The sequence below is a fragment of the Nansenia antarctica genome (assembly GCF_963989245.1).
Source record: "Nansenia antarctica genome assembly, chromosome: 19".
Classification (NCBI taxonomy): Eukaryota; Metazoa; Chordata; class Actinopteri; order Argentiniformes; family Microstomatidae; genus Nansenia; species Nansenia antarctica.
In genome coordinates, this window is record NC_137692.1 from 8986594 (window position 1) to 8999483 (window position 12890).

Genomic DNA, 12890 nt, shown 5'->3' on the forward strand with positions numbered 1-12890 from the left:
CCGTTTGTAATGTCTGCTCAAAAGAAATACCTTGCGGAGGAACGCACGCAAGGTCTTTCAATACCACGAATATCATACGGCATTTGCTGCGTTCGTCGATTCGCTCAGAGAGCGCCGAAGCGCACACTGGGCTCGACGTCATAAAGGGACCGAGTGCTTTGATTGGACGAGAGGCGTTCCACGAGTGCTGGTCAGAGTTCCAGCGCGACTTCACGAGCGTAGTGTAGGTAGTGTTCACCGACGTCATGTGACCCCGCGAGCAGGAAGTCACTTGGCCCATAGCAACAACAACTATTAGCGCGTGAGTTTTAGGTCTTCCTCTGTGCACCTTGCACAGGTGTAGATAGCGAGCGACCTTTCAGCAGCAGGACATATTTTAGATGATAAGAGGAACAGGCTGAGTGCCAAAAATGCTGAGATGCTTGTATTTCTCAAGGCTAATCTGCCAGTGATGCTGCTTAATCAGAAGTAAGGTTTGAGTCTGAAATCTCCTTAGGTGCAATGTTTTGTTTTTTTGTTTTATTGATTATTGCTGACTTGCTGTCTTATCTCCTCCTAAATATGACTTGAAACTGACTGACTTGAAACAGTATTTTATATTTGGCTATAGCCTGTTTATGTTGCAGTTTAGTTTGGGTATGTTTATTGTTCCTCAGGAAAGCTACAGTTACAGTATAAGCTCCAAGTTCTCTAAGAGCCCCTAGTTCCTCTCATTCGAGTGGAATGTTGCACATTTGATGTGACAGTGTACATTTTATTTATTATGATTTTTATTTTCACATTTTATTTGTTTTTCCTGAAGTAAGCTACAGGTGGTTGTGAATTCAATAAAACAGATGGTCGTCAATTCATGATACTTTCTCATCTCCTAATTTCATTTAAATACTTAATATACAATGTCAATGGTGTTAAGAATAATTTAAAACATAAATAATGCTACACAATAAATAGAATGCTTCAATTGCCATTTTCGACGCTGTGATCGGTGATCGGTGATATCGGATCGGCAGATCACTGATTCCAGTGATCGGTGATCGGCACCAAAAACCCTGATCGGAGCATCTCTATTTACGACCAAACATCCTTATGTGTGTGCGCAACTCCCGACTCCCGACTAGAGTTGCCAGATGGGCTCGGGGTTTTTTGGTGGAATTAGCGGTTTTAGACTGTGGTTAGGGTGGAAAATGTCGATCCCATCTTCGCGAGATGTCGACCCTGTTCGCGAGTCCGATTGTGACTGGGATGGAATGTAGCCAATCAAAAAGCGAGCTGACTTCTTCTTTTCGGATGGAAATATCGGCGCACACCACACACAATACAATGAATCAAGGCTGTTCAATCCAAGATTTTTTATCTTTTTAAAATTTAAACGTTTTTGTAACAAAAAAACGTCAATAAAACCTTTTTTTTACCATGATTTGGTGGCCCACTTGCAGTACTCTCGCGGACCACCAGAGGGCCGCGGCCCATAGGTTGGGAACCGCTGATCTAGACCATCGTTTCTCAACGGGGGCGTTCAGACAACATCGGGGGCCGCTGAAACAAATATTTTTTAAAGGGGGGCGTTGAGGTGTTCTTGGGGGGCGTTCACGCATAAAGTATTTTTCTCATGAAAAACAGCTGTCAGCAGTGTTATTACGGGTACATTCGTAAATGCACGAACGGTCAGTTCGCTCGGACAAACCGTCTTTTCAGTCAGAGCACCCATCTCTGAGCGCTCTGAACGTGGCCGGGCTCTGTGACGCAGACACATGTAGCGCAGCACCCCAAAAAAATAAAAGTGAGTGTCATCAAGAAGATGGAGAAGCTAAAAACTCAGCTAGCAAAGGCAGAGCTTTTGATAGTTTCCAATGTGTCTGGGTAAGCTGCATTGTAGAAGAATCTTGACAGTTCATGTACAGTGCAGAAATTGCAATACTATGCTAGGCTACGATAGAAAGAACCCCGGTTCATCCCATCTGTAACGTCATGTTGACCATGGATGCACCATAGCTAATGCTAGCACAAGCCAACTTTCAATGCCCAACTTCTATGAGTGTTTTCCTTGTAGGCTATGCTTGAGTGACATATGTTTCAGTTTGTGGGCTCATTGTAATTGTTGTCTATAAGCGAAACATTTTTTATTTTAGTTGTGATACTCAGTCCATGTCCCCGCCAGTGACGTGCCAAATACTCACTCCCCGAGTATACACACTACCCTCTGCGCTTATGCGTTCGCTTCCTTTCAATACAGCTTATTTAATTTAGTTAAAATGAGTGCTAATACCATACCACCATACCAGAACATCACAGCAGGAACAACCTATCTCAAAAAAGCGATCGTATTGTAACCAGTCCAGAAAGCTCTCTGTCGCTTACCAATAGTGCTGTCCCAAACGACTATTTTTCTAACGATTAATCTAGCGATTATTTTATCGATTATTCGATTAGTCTAACGACTAATTTATCGATAAGTCTAACGATAATTTTTGTACTGTAAAAAAAACAAAAAAAAAACTTATTTGGCTCCACCTCACTGCTATGTTTAGCCAACTTGAATGCCAACATGGCCATTTAGAAGTCTGTCCATCACCACAACACATAGCTAGCTAACGTTACTCTCGCTGCTATGTTATGATTAGCTAAATTGATGCTAACGTAGCATGCGAGCTACGAGCTAGATAACGTACAGTAGGTGCTCGCACCACAATGACAATAGGCTACCGTAGCTAGCCAGCTACATAGCTAACGTTACTAACACCAGAAGACAAGACATACGAACTGTGGTGAGCTACATTGCTTGTGTAACATTAGCTAGTAGCTATCCATTTTTCACTCATACACTTAATTGTCTCGCCTGGTAAAATAAAGGTTAAAAAAAAAAAAAAAAAAAATCGCCATTTTGTTTATTTACGACTAACCGACGCATATTACGCTAACCGACGTATTGACGTAGTCGATGACGTCGACGACGTCGAATAATCGTAACAGCCCTACTTACCAATAATCGAACCTAGAGAAATCAGCTACGAATGTCCCCTCCCCTCGCAGGTTCATTACAGTATATTACATACATGTATTACTGTTAAGTGTTGTTGTGGATGTTATCCCTAGTGCCATTCTGAGGTTAGCATTGCGATGTGTTCGTCTTAACGTTTACAAACTAAAATATACGATCGCTTTTTTGTGATATGTTGCTACTCATGTGATGTCCTGGAAACAAACACATAAGCACTCCGAACAGCTGTCAGCGTCTTTTGTTGCTATAGGAAACCACTACTCTGCTTGCGATTGATCAGCTGTCAGCAGTGTTATTACGGGTACGTTCGTAAATGCACGAACGGTCAGTTTGCTCGGGCAAAACCGTGTTTTCAGTCAGAGCACCCATCTCTGAGCGCTCCCAGAGCGCAGAGCTCTGAACTTTGGAACTTTGTTATGTTTTGATATGAGAAATTCGAACTAAGTGGTCAGTTTATGAAAATAATACCATAGAATACTAAATAAAATATTTAAATAATAGCCCCCTAGTGTTTTCCGCCATATTGTGACACCACCCCCCCAAAGTCCAATCAAAAATGAATAAATATTAGCATCATAAAACAGCAATTTGGCGAAAAGCAACACCAGCCCACTTAAAAAAACGAACAATGTTACCGGTAGTTGTAATGTACAGTTTTGTAGCCTACTGTTTGTTCTGCACCGGACATGTGTGAAATTGCTGCTGTGTTATTGTTGTTCTGTGATATAACACAGAATATTAGTCAACATTAATATTCAGGGAAGAAAATATGCCTACTTTTTTTGATGGGGGGCGGTAAGAGACCTGGATAATGGACAGGGGGGCGCTGGCCCCAAAAAGGTTGAGCACCACTGATCTAGACCGACTGTAAGTCTTGGATGCTCTATGCTACAGAGAGTAGAGGCTTGCCCTGTCCTATGGACACCATTAATTTTACAATACTTCACCGCTCTTGCATGACTGAAGCTGTCCTTGTCATACAGTATACATTTTGCAGTGGGCAATGACATGGCAATGTGTTCTAGGCATGTGGAATGTGATGGCAGAAAATTGCAACCTGTGCCTTACATAACATTGCCATGTTATTATACAATTTGTTCTAAAAGTAGAGCTTGACCATGACCAAAAACAGTTTGTGTGTGATGCGTGTGCATGGGGTTTCCACTGAGCCCAAGCCACAGGAACATGAGCCAAACTGTTAAGTGAAACAATATACTACCGCTTCAAAATGTTGACTCTGATAAATTAGGGATTGTGTGGTTAAATGAGGTAAGATAGTGATTGAGTTCATACAGTATCTGTGCAAACTATGCATTGACCATCCAGAACCCCGCCAAAAATACAGACATAGTCACAGATCCCGTAGCATCTGTTTAAGTGTTTTGTAGCCTATTGGACATGACTACAAAGAGCTACAGGGGTAAGTTTTCCTAGTAGTCTTGTTCCCGGATGCCCTCATCATGAAGCCGTGGGTGTTAAGATGACCTCACCATGAAATGCAGGCACCCAAGGCAGCTGTTACCTCCACCCATGAAATGCAGGCACCCACACAGGCACCACATACAGCCCTCTGTGCCGCACACAGGCACCACATACAGCCCTCTGCGCCGCACACAGGCACCACATACAGCCCTCTGCGCCGCACACAGGCACCACAGGCAAAAATACACTTCATTATTCCAAGGTTCCATCAGATGAGAAGCCCTTCAATGTTAAACAATTAATCAGCACAGGCATTTGATGCTGAAAAGTTGTTGTAAAGAATAAAATAATTACTACAAGATTGACAAGAAAAAATATGTTGATGTATAGGTCTACACTCAATATATTGGCACTTCACTGACGCCACAAGTATATTACAGAGCCAAGATTCCTTGATGTGTTTGAAGGGAACACAACACTCGCAAACCCATGGTGAAATACATTTTCCTATGCTTAGCGTGCCCAAGGACTTACAAGTAGAGCATGGACTGAGCATGTATGATATATCAGCCGTCTGCGTGATGTCAACACTCAGGGAAACTGGTCTCTTATTGGAGCAGCACAGATGATTCTACTCTGTGATGGCAGACAGAGAGGTTCCTATGGAGGCATTGTTACGTCACTGCCAGTCAGTTAGAGGCTCACTCACTCAACATGACACAAACACCCCCTCTTTCCCTCAGGCTTCAACAGACGCACTGTCAGCGAGGGAGAATAAAAGAGAGAGCGAGAGGAAAAAAAGGCCCTTTGCTTGTCGGGCTAGCATTTGAATGCAAGGAAGCTATGCTTAGCTTTTCAGAGCAGTTTGAGTCACTCCAGGAGTATGTCCCTCAAAACTGCTATGCCAGGAATAACTAGAGCATACCGTAGCAAAGGAAGGAATCAGAGGAGATAATGCAAGCCCAATTCTGAAAGTATCCTCTTTAAACCAATTCTTTTGAGGAGGCAATCTGGGTTCAATTTAACGCTTCCTCAACATTTAAAGTTGGTGCCCAGCAGGCCATGAAAGGGGGAAAAACCTCAGGCAGGAAACCTGACCTTGCTATTTTCCATGTGACTACTCTCTCCAAGAATCCCAGGGCAACATTCCCCTCCCCCCCACCCCCCCACCCCCCGATTCATCTGCTGGACGGGGGCTCGCCTCAGTTCAGAACTGGGTGAGAAAGCTGCCATTGATTCCCAGCCAAACCCTCTGTCTACACACATACACATGAGAGTTATTTCTCACAAATCGCTCAGTGTATCGCTGATTTGGATGCTAACAGCCCTCTTGTCCCAGGGGTAACAACAGTAGAAGACATGGATGTTTGTGAGCTCTCCTTCTGAAGATCGGACCTATAAATCATCCCTTTGGTCTGGCCTAATTGCTGCTCATTTCCTTGAATCTGACTGACCACTGGGTTCTACTCCCACAAGTCACCAGGGATCAAGAGAGCAGCTATACTTAAGGGCCACATTGCTGACACTGACAGATATAGGCCTATGCTACCTCTTGTACATTAGGGAATATTAAACCTCACTCATTCAAAGTTGTTGTGTCAGCTGATTTTCCATTTTTCCTTTAATCAACAAATGTTGTAGCCTAAAACATTCATTGATCAGTTAAGCAATTTCTAACTCTTAGGCAAAGCAGGTTGAACAGGTGTTGTGAAAGTGTGGTCAAAATTCAGTAAAAAGAGATTGTTGTTGTGGTATGAAAAAAGCCTATGTTCATACTGAAGCGGAGGGATCATAAGGCAAGTTGTGGCATTGGTTAAGTCAGACTAAATGATGATTAATCCAGCTGCCTAGGTGAAGGAGAAATAAACAGTACAGCAGTATGAGTGACGCTAGATCAAAGGAAACCCACAAATGAAACGGATCTGATCATGTACTGTAGATCTGTCGGCAAGCACAGGATAATACCTCCATTCTCCCCTCCATCATATAAATCAAACAGTCCAGATGCTATAAATGAAGAGCAGAGCAGCAGTAAAAGATTACTAAGGGTATAAAACAATGCACCCTTCAGGAGATGGAGTAATAGTTTCCTGGCACTGGCAGGCCCTCCTTTTTCTGAGAACTGAACAGTGTTGAAGTGACAGAGGTAGTTCAGCCAATATTAAACCCAAAAAAAATAGTAATGGGAATTTGAGAGGTGGAACTAACTCTATTCATAACTGTGACCACATATAACTTAACATAAAGTTAAGTTTAACTAATAAACTCATAACACATAATTAATTAACTAATTCTACCATCTGATAGATAGACAGTGGCAAGAAAAAGTGTGTGAACCCTTTGGAATTACCTGGTTTTCTGCACTAATTGGTCATAAAATGTGATTTGTTTTTCATCAGTCACAAGTACAGTCACAAGTACAATAAAGACATGAAACATTATAATTGTTTGTTGTTTCATGTCTTTAATGAACACACCCATTGAACATTCACAGTGCTAGTGGAAAAAGTAAGTGAACCCCTGGATTTAATAACTGGTCAAACCTCCTTTGGCAGCAACAACCTCAAGCAAGCGCTTCTTGTAGCTGCAGGTCAGACTTGTACCACGTTCAGGAGGAATTTTGGACCATTCTTCCTTACAGAACTGCTTCAGCTCCGCCATGTTCTTAGGACGTCTGGTGTAAACGGCTCTCTTGAGGTCATTCCACAGCATCTCTATTGGGTTATGGTCTGGACTCTGCACCCTGACGTTATCCTGTAGGATACCTTGATAAACTAATTTAGCAGACGCCTTATTCCAAAGCGACTTACAATCAATACATTTGAATACTAAGCATGTGAATCAGCAGTCCACCATTCGTTGCAGGAAGAGTACTCTAGCTCGGGCCCGGGGCCACTGATAGAAGGAAAAACCTTCTCCCTATTATCGCCTTCTACTAAATTTATTTGATTTATTTTTTTACTGGAGAAACTGAGAAACAGTACACGGGGGGCAATAGAAGTTCTTAGGGACACAGTAGAGGGGAAAGCGGGTGTCTTTAGGAGACGTAGTGGTGAGGGTCAGAAGATGTCTCAGGAGGAGCAGTTAAGATGTAACCTGAAGAGATGGGTCTTCAGTCTACGACGGAAGATGGGTAGTGACTCTGCCGTTCTGACAGCCGTGGGGAGCTCATTCCACCAGCGGGGAGCCAGTGTTGTGAAGAGACGTGATCGGGCAGCCCGACTGCTGTGTAGAGGAGGTGGGGCCAGTCGGCCAGCCGAGGTGGAGGAGCGGAGTGAGCGGGCAGGGGTTTGGGGGGTTACCATTTCTTTCAGGTAGGCAGGGGCTGTCCCTATAGCTGCCTGGTATGCAAGCACCAGGGTCTTGAATCTGATGCGAGCTGCTATCGGGAGCCAGTGCAGGGTGCGAAGGAGAGGGGTGACATGCGAGTATTTGGGGAGGTTGAATACCAGCCGGGCAGCAGCATTCTGGATGAGCTGCAGAGGTCTAATGACTGAAGCGGGGAGCCCAGCCAGGAGTACATTGCAGTAATCCAGGCGGGAGATGACCAGTGCCTGGGTCAAGAGTTGCGCTGCCTCTCTGGTAAGGAATGGTCGTATCCTTCTGATGTTGTAGAGGAAGAATCTGCAGGAGCGAGCCGTTGCTGCAATGTTCTCCGCACAGGATAGTCGGTTATCCAGGATCACTCCAAGGTTCTTGGCTGTCAGGGAGGGGGTTACAGTAGAGTTCTCCACTGTGATGGAGAAGTCTTGGAGAGGGCAGGCTTTCCCGGGGATGAAGAGGAGCTCGGTCTTGTTAAGATTGAGCTTGAGATGGTGGTCAGCCATCCAAGTTGAAATGTCAGCGAGACATGCTGAGATACGGGTTGCCACGTGTACATCAGACGGGGGGAAGGACAGGAAGAGTTGAGTGTCGTCTGCGTAGCTGTGGTAGGAGAGCCCATGTGAAGAGATTACCGAGCCAAGAGACTTGGTGTAGAGGGAGAAGAGTAGGGGCCCTAGGACGGAACCCTGGGGAACTCCAGTGGAGAGGGTTCGTGGAGAAGATAGCGATTCTCTCCAGGTCACCTGGTAGGAGCGGCCCGCCAGGTTGGAAGAAAATCAGGAGTGTGCGGTGCCAGAGATGCCCAGGTCTGAGAGGATGGAGAGAAGGATCTGGTGATTGACTGTGTCGAAGGCAGCAGACAGGTCAAGGAGAATGAGAACAGAGGAGAGGGAGGAAGCTTGGGCAGAGTGGAGGGCTTCCGTGACAGCAAGGAGCGCAGTCTCAGTGGAATGCCCAGCCTTGAAGCCGGATTGGTGGGGGTCTAAGTGATCCATCTTCTGGAGATAGTCAGTCAGTTGTTTAGATGCCGCGCGTTCAAGGGTTTTGGAAGGGAAGGAGAGAAGGGATACAGGTCAGTAATTGTGGACAGATGATGGGTCAAGGGCAGGTTTCTTGAGGAGAGGCTTGACTCTGGCTATTTTGAAGGCCGCTGGGACAGATCCAGTGGATAGGGAGGAGTTGATTAGGGTGGTAAGGTAAGGAAGGATGTCGGCGGAAATGGATTGGAGAAGGGGGGAGGGGATGGGGTCAAGAGGGCATGTGGTTGCCCGCTTTGATGTGATAAGTGTGAGAATCTCATCGGGGGAGAGGGGGGAAAAAGATGACAATCCAGAGATCGAGTGTCGAGGGGAGAGTTTGGAAGGGGTGTTAGCATTGTTAGTGGGAACAGTGTTAGCATTGTTAGTGGGAGGAGGGAGCGGTGGGGGGAGAAAGGTGCTGCTGATGTCGTCCACCTTTTTTTCAAAGTAGGTGACAAAGTCATCGGCGGACAGGGAGGAAGGAGGAGGGGGAGGAGGTGGATTAAGGAGTGAAGAGAAAGTGGAGAACAGTTTTCTAGGATTAGAGGCAGAAGAATGTATTTTTGAATGATAGTAGGATGTTTTAGCAGCTGATGCCGAGGAGGCGTAGTTGGCAAGGAGAGAGTGATAGAGGTTAAGGTCATCAGAAAGTAGAGATGCTCCGATCAGGGTTTTTGGTGCCGATCACCGATCACCGATCACTGGAATCAGTGATCTGCCGATCCGATATCACCGATCACCGATCACAGCGTCGAAAATGGCAATTGAAGCATTCTATTTATTGTGTAGCATTATTTATGTTTTTAATTATTCTTAACACCATTGACATTGTATATTAAGTATTTAAATGAAATTAGGAGATGAGAAAGTATCATGAATTGACGACCATCTGTTTTATTGAATTTACAACCACCTGTAGCTTACTTCAGGAAAAACAAATAAAATGTGAAAATAAAAATCATAATAAATAAAATGTACACTGTCACATCAAATGTGCAACATTCCACTCGAATGAGAGGAACTAGGGGCTCTTAGAGAACTTGGAGCTTATACTGTATACTGTAGCTTTCCTGAGGAACAATAAACATACCCAAACTAAACTGCAACATAAACAGGCTATAGCCAAATATAAAATACTGTTTCAAGTCAGTCAGTTTCAAGTCATATTTAGGAGGAGATAAGACAGCAAGTCAGCAATAATCAATAAAACAAAAAAACAAAACATTGCACCTAAGGAGATTTCAGACTCAAACCTTACTTCTGATTAAGCAGCATCACTGACAGATTAGCCTTGAGAAATACAAGCATCTCAGCGTTTTTGGCACTCAGCCTGTTCCTCTTATCATCTAAAATATGTCCTGCTGCTGAAAAGTCGCTCGCTATCTACACTTGTGCAAGGTGCACAGAGGAAGACCTAAAACTCACGCGCTAATAGTTGTTGCTATGGGCCAAGTGACTTCCTGCTCGCGGGGTCACATGACGTCGCTGCACACTACCTACACTACGCTCGTGAAGTCGCGCTGGAACTCTGACCAGCACTCGTGGAACGCCTCTCGTCCAATCAAAGCACTCGGTCCCTTTATGACGTCGAGCCCAGTGTGCGCTTCGGCGCTCTCTGAGCGAATCGACGAACGCAGCAAATGCCGTATGATATTCGTGGTATTGAAAGACCTTGCGTGCGTTCCTCCGCGAGGTATTTCTTTTGAGCAGACATTACAAACGGCATATTTGTTGTCTCTTTCCGACACTGTGTAATATTTCCAGACTGGCGACGCCATTTTGTAAACTGATCGGTCGTGTTTGATCGGCCGTTTTGAGAACTCCGATCAAAACCGATCAAGGCCATATCGGCCGATACCGATCGGCGCCGATCAGATCGGAGCATCACTATCAGAAAGGCCAGTTTTTCTCCATTTCCTCTCAGCTGCTCTGAGCTCTAGTCTACAAGCATGTAGCGTTTCAGAGAGCCAGGGAGCTCGAGGAGAGGATCAAGCAGGCTTCAAGGTTAGTGGACAGAGGGTGTCGAAGGATGAGGTGAGAGCGGACAGGAGGGTTGAGGATGCGGCATCAGTGGATAGAAGGGAGAAGGATTCGACAGAGGGTAGGGAGGATAGGACAGAAGAAGAGAGGGTGATGGGGGACAGGGTACGTAGGTTACGACGAGAGGGTCTTAAGTGGTTAGAGGCTGAGAGGGAAGAGGAAGTTTTGAGGGGAAGGGAGAAGGATATAAAGTGGTGATCAGAAACTGGAAGAGGGGTAACGGTAAGGTTGGAAGTGTGGGAAGATCTGGTGAAGACAAGGTCGAGCTGATTGCCTGCCTTATGAGTTGGAGGAGAGGGGGACAGGGTAAGGCCGAAGGAGAGGAGAAGGTCAAGTACTCCAGATGAGAGAAGCTTCTCAGATTGGAAATTGAAGTCACCTAATAGTACGAGCGGAGTGCCATCATCAGGGAAGGAGCTGAGAAGGCCATCCATCTCGCCTAGGAAGTCACCGAGCTGGCCTGGGGGGCGATAGATGACGACAATGTGGAGTTTGACCGGGGAGGAGACAAAAGCAGCATGAAATTCAAAGGAGGATGTAGACAAGTGTGCCAGGGGAAGGACAGTGTGTGACCACTTGGGCGAGATGAGGAGTCCTGTGCCTCCCCCTCGACCAGAGGGTCTAGGGGAATGAGAAAAGGAGTAGGCGGCAGAGAGGGCTGCCGGTGTAGCTGTGTTTTCTGGTGTGATCCAGGTTTCAGTGAGAGCAAGGAAATTGAGGGCCATAAGAGATGCATAAGCTGAGATAGCGTCAGCTTTCCGGACCGCCGACTGGCAATTCCAGAGACCGCCTGCGGCGATAAAGTCATGGTCAGTAGAAAGAGGTGGGTAGATGAGATTGGAAGGTTTGCGAGGGGGGATGTAGCATCTAGGTGTCCTCCTGAGTGTCAGAAGAACAGGGATAGGGAGAAAGCACATTGTGGCAAAAGTCTGTAGAGGGGAAGAGGGCTAAGGAACCAACAGAACTAGGAGTAGCTAAGCGCACTCCAGTAGACCGGAGTGACTAGAGAAGACAGCAGCAACACTACAAACAACTGGAAGAGAAGGTACTTAGTACCCTGGCTTCTGGCTTCCTCTCAGGCCTTCCTCAGGCAAAGACAAGGTAGGTGGAGCAGAGGAAGAAACATTGGTTCCAAAAATTGGTTCCAGTTCTCTCCATCTGCTCTGTAATCCAAATTGTAATTATTTATAATTCAGACATGTAATGTTACCTATCTCAGTGAATACCATAGTACTAGAAAAGAGAATGGCAAAACTAAGTTGTGTGTGTGTGTGTGTGTGTCAGGGTTTCCGTTAGAAAAAATTGCCGCCGGACATCGTGTCCGGGAAGATTTCGATTTACCGGACAAACGTGAGATATTCCGGTCATCATATTAAAATATAATATAGCTGTTTGTCGCGGTGATTACTGTTGTGTAGCGGCCTATATATGCCATTTAATGTCTATTTCTCATCCGATACGATTAGATGCGAGCTATATAATATATAATAATATAACATGATTCGCATGCGCGCTATGCCATTATGTCCAGCGCTGAACGGGCGCCTCACTGGGAACTGAACAGACAGCATCGATCAATGAACGGACTCCACATTACGTTAACTGAAGTTTGTTAAATTGTTTGGGATTAATGTGAGTTTTCTATTTTCTCTTTCCAGTTTTACCCTTTTTTAATCAATAAAACAACGTCATTTCTATAACCAGGTCTCGCTGGTTGGGAAGGAATTTCGTTTAGCTGCCTGTCAAATCATACTTAATCGGACTCGGGAGTATGACAATGAGGAGAACATAACTGTTTATTGAGAAACAATTGATAGGCAGGCTGGGATACGATGACATTTTAATTAGTTTTTTTCTCTCTCTCTCACTCGCTGTCTCACACACACACACGCACACACAGACACACACACACACACACGCACACGCACACACACACACACACACACACGCACACACACGCACACACGCACTCACCCGTGGTGGTCAGCACGGTGCTGGTGAAAAACAGGGAGGAGATGAAATCCCAGTTGGGTTCGCTGGAGTTCCCCAGCACGGACACGCCGTAGTTACTGGCCTCCAGCGCCCGA

The 12890-nt window shown here is 45.4% G+C and overlaps 1 protein-coding gene across 1 annotated transcript in view; it reads right to left on the reverse strand.

The window, feature by feature from the left end:
* The window catches only part of LOC308174189 (serine/threonine-protein kinase OSR1-like), a gene marked incomplete at its 5' end in the record, with an annotated part of 120989 nt that overhangs the window by 85176 nt on the left and 22923 nt on the right, over positions 1 to 12890 (reverse strand). The gene's annotated exons all lie outside the window — the stretch shown is intronic.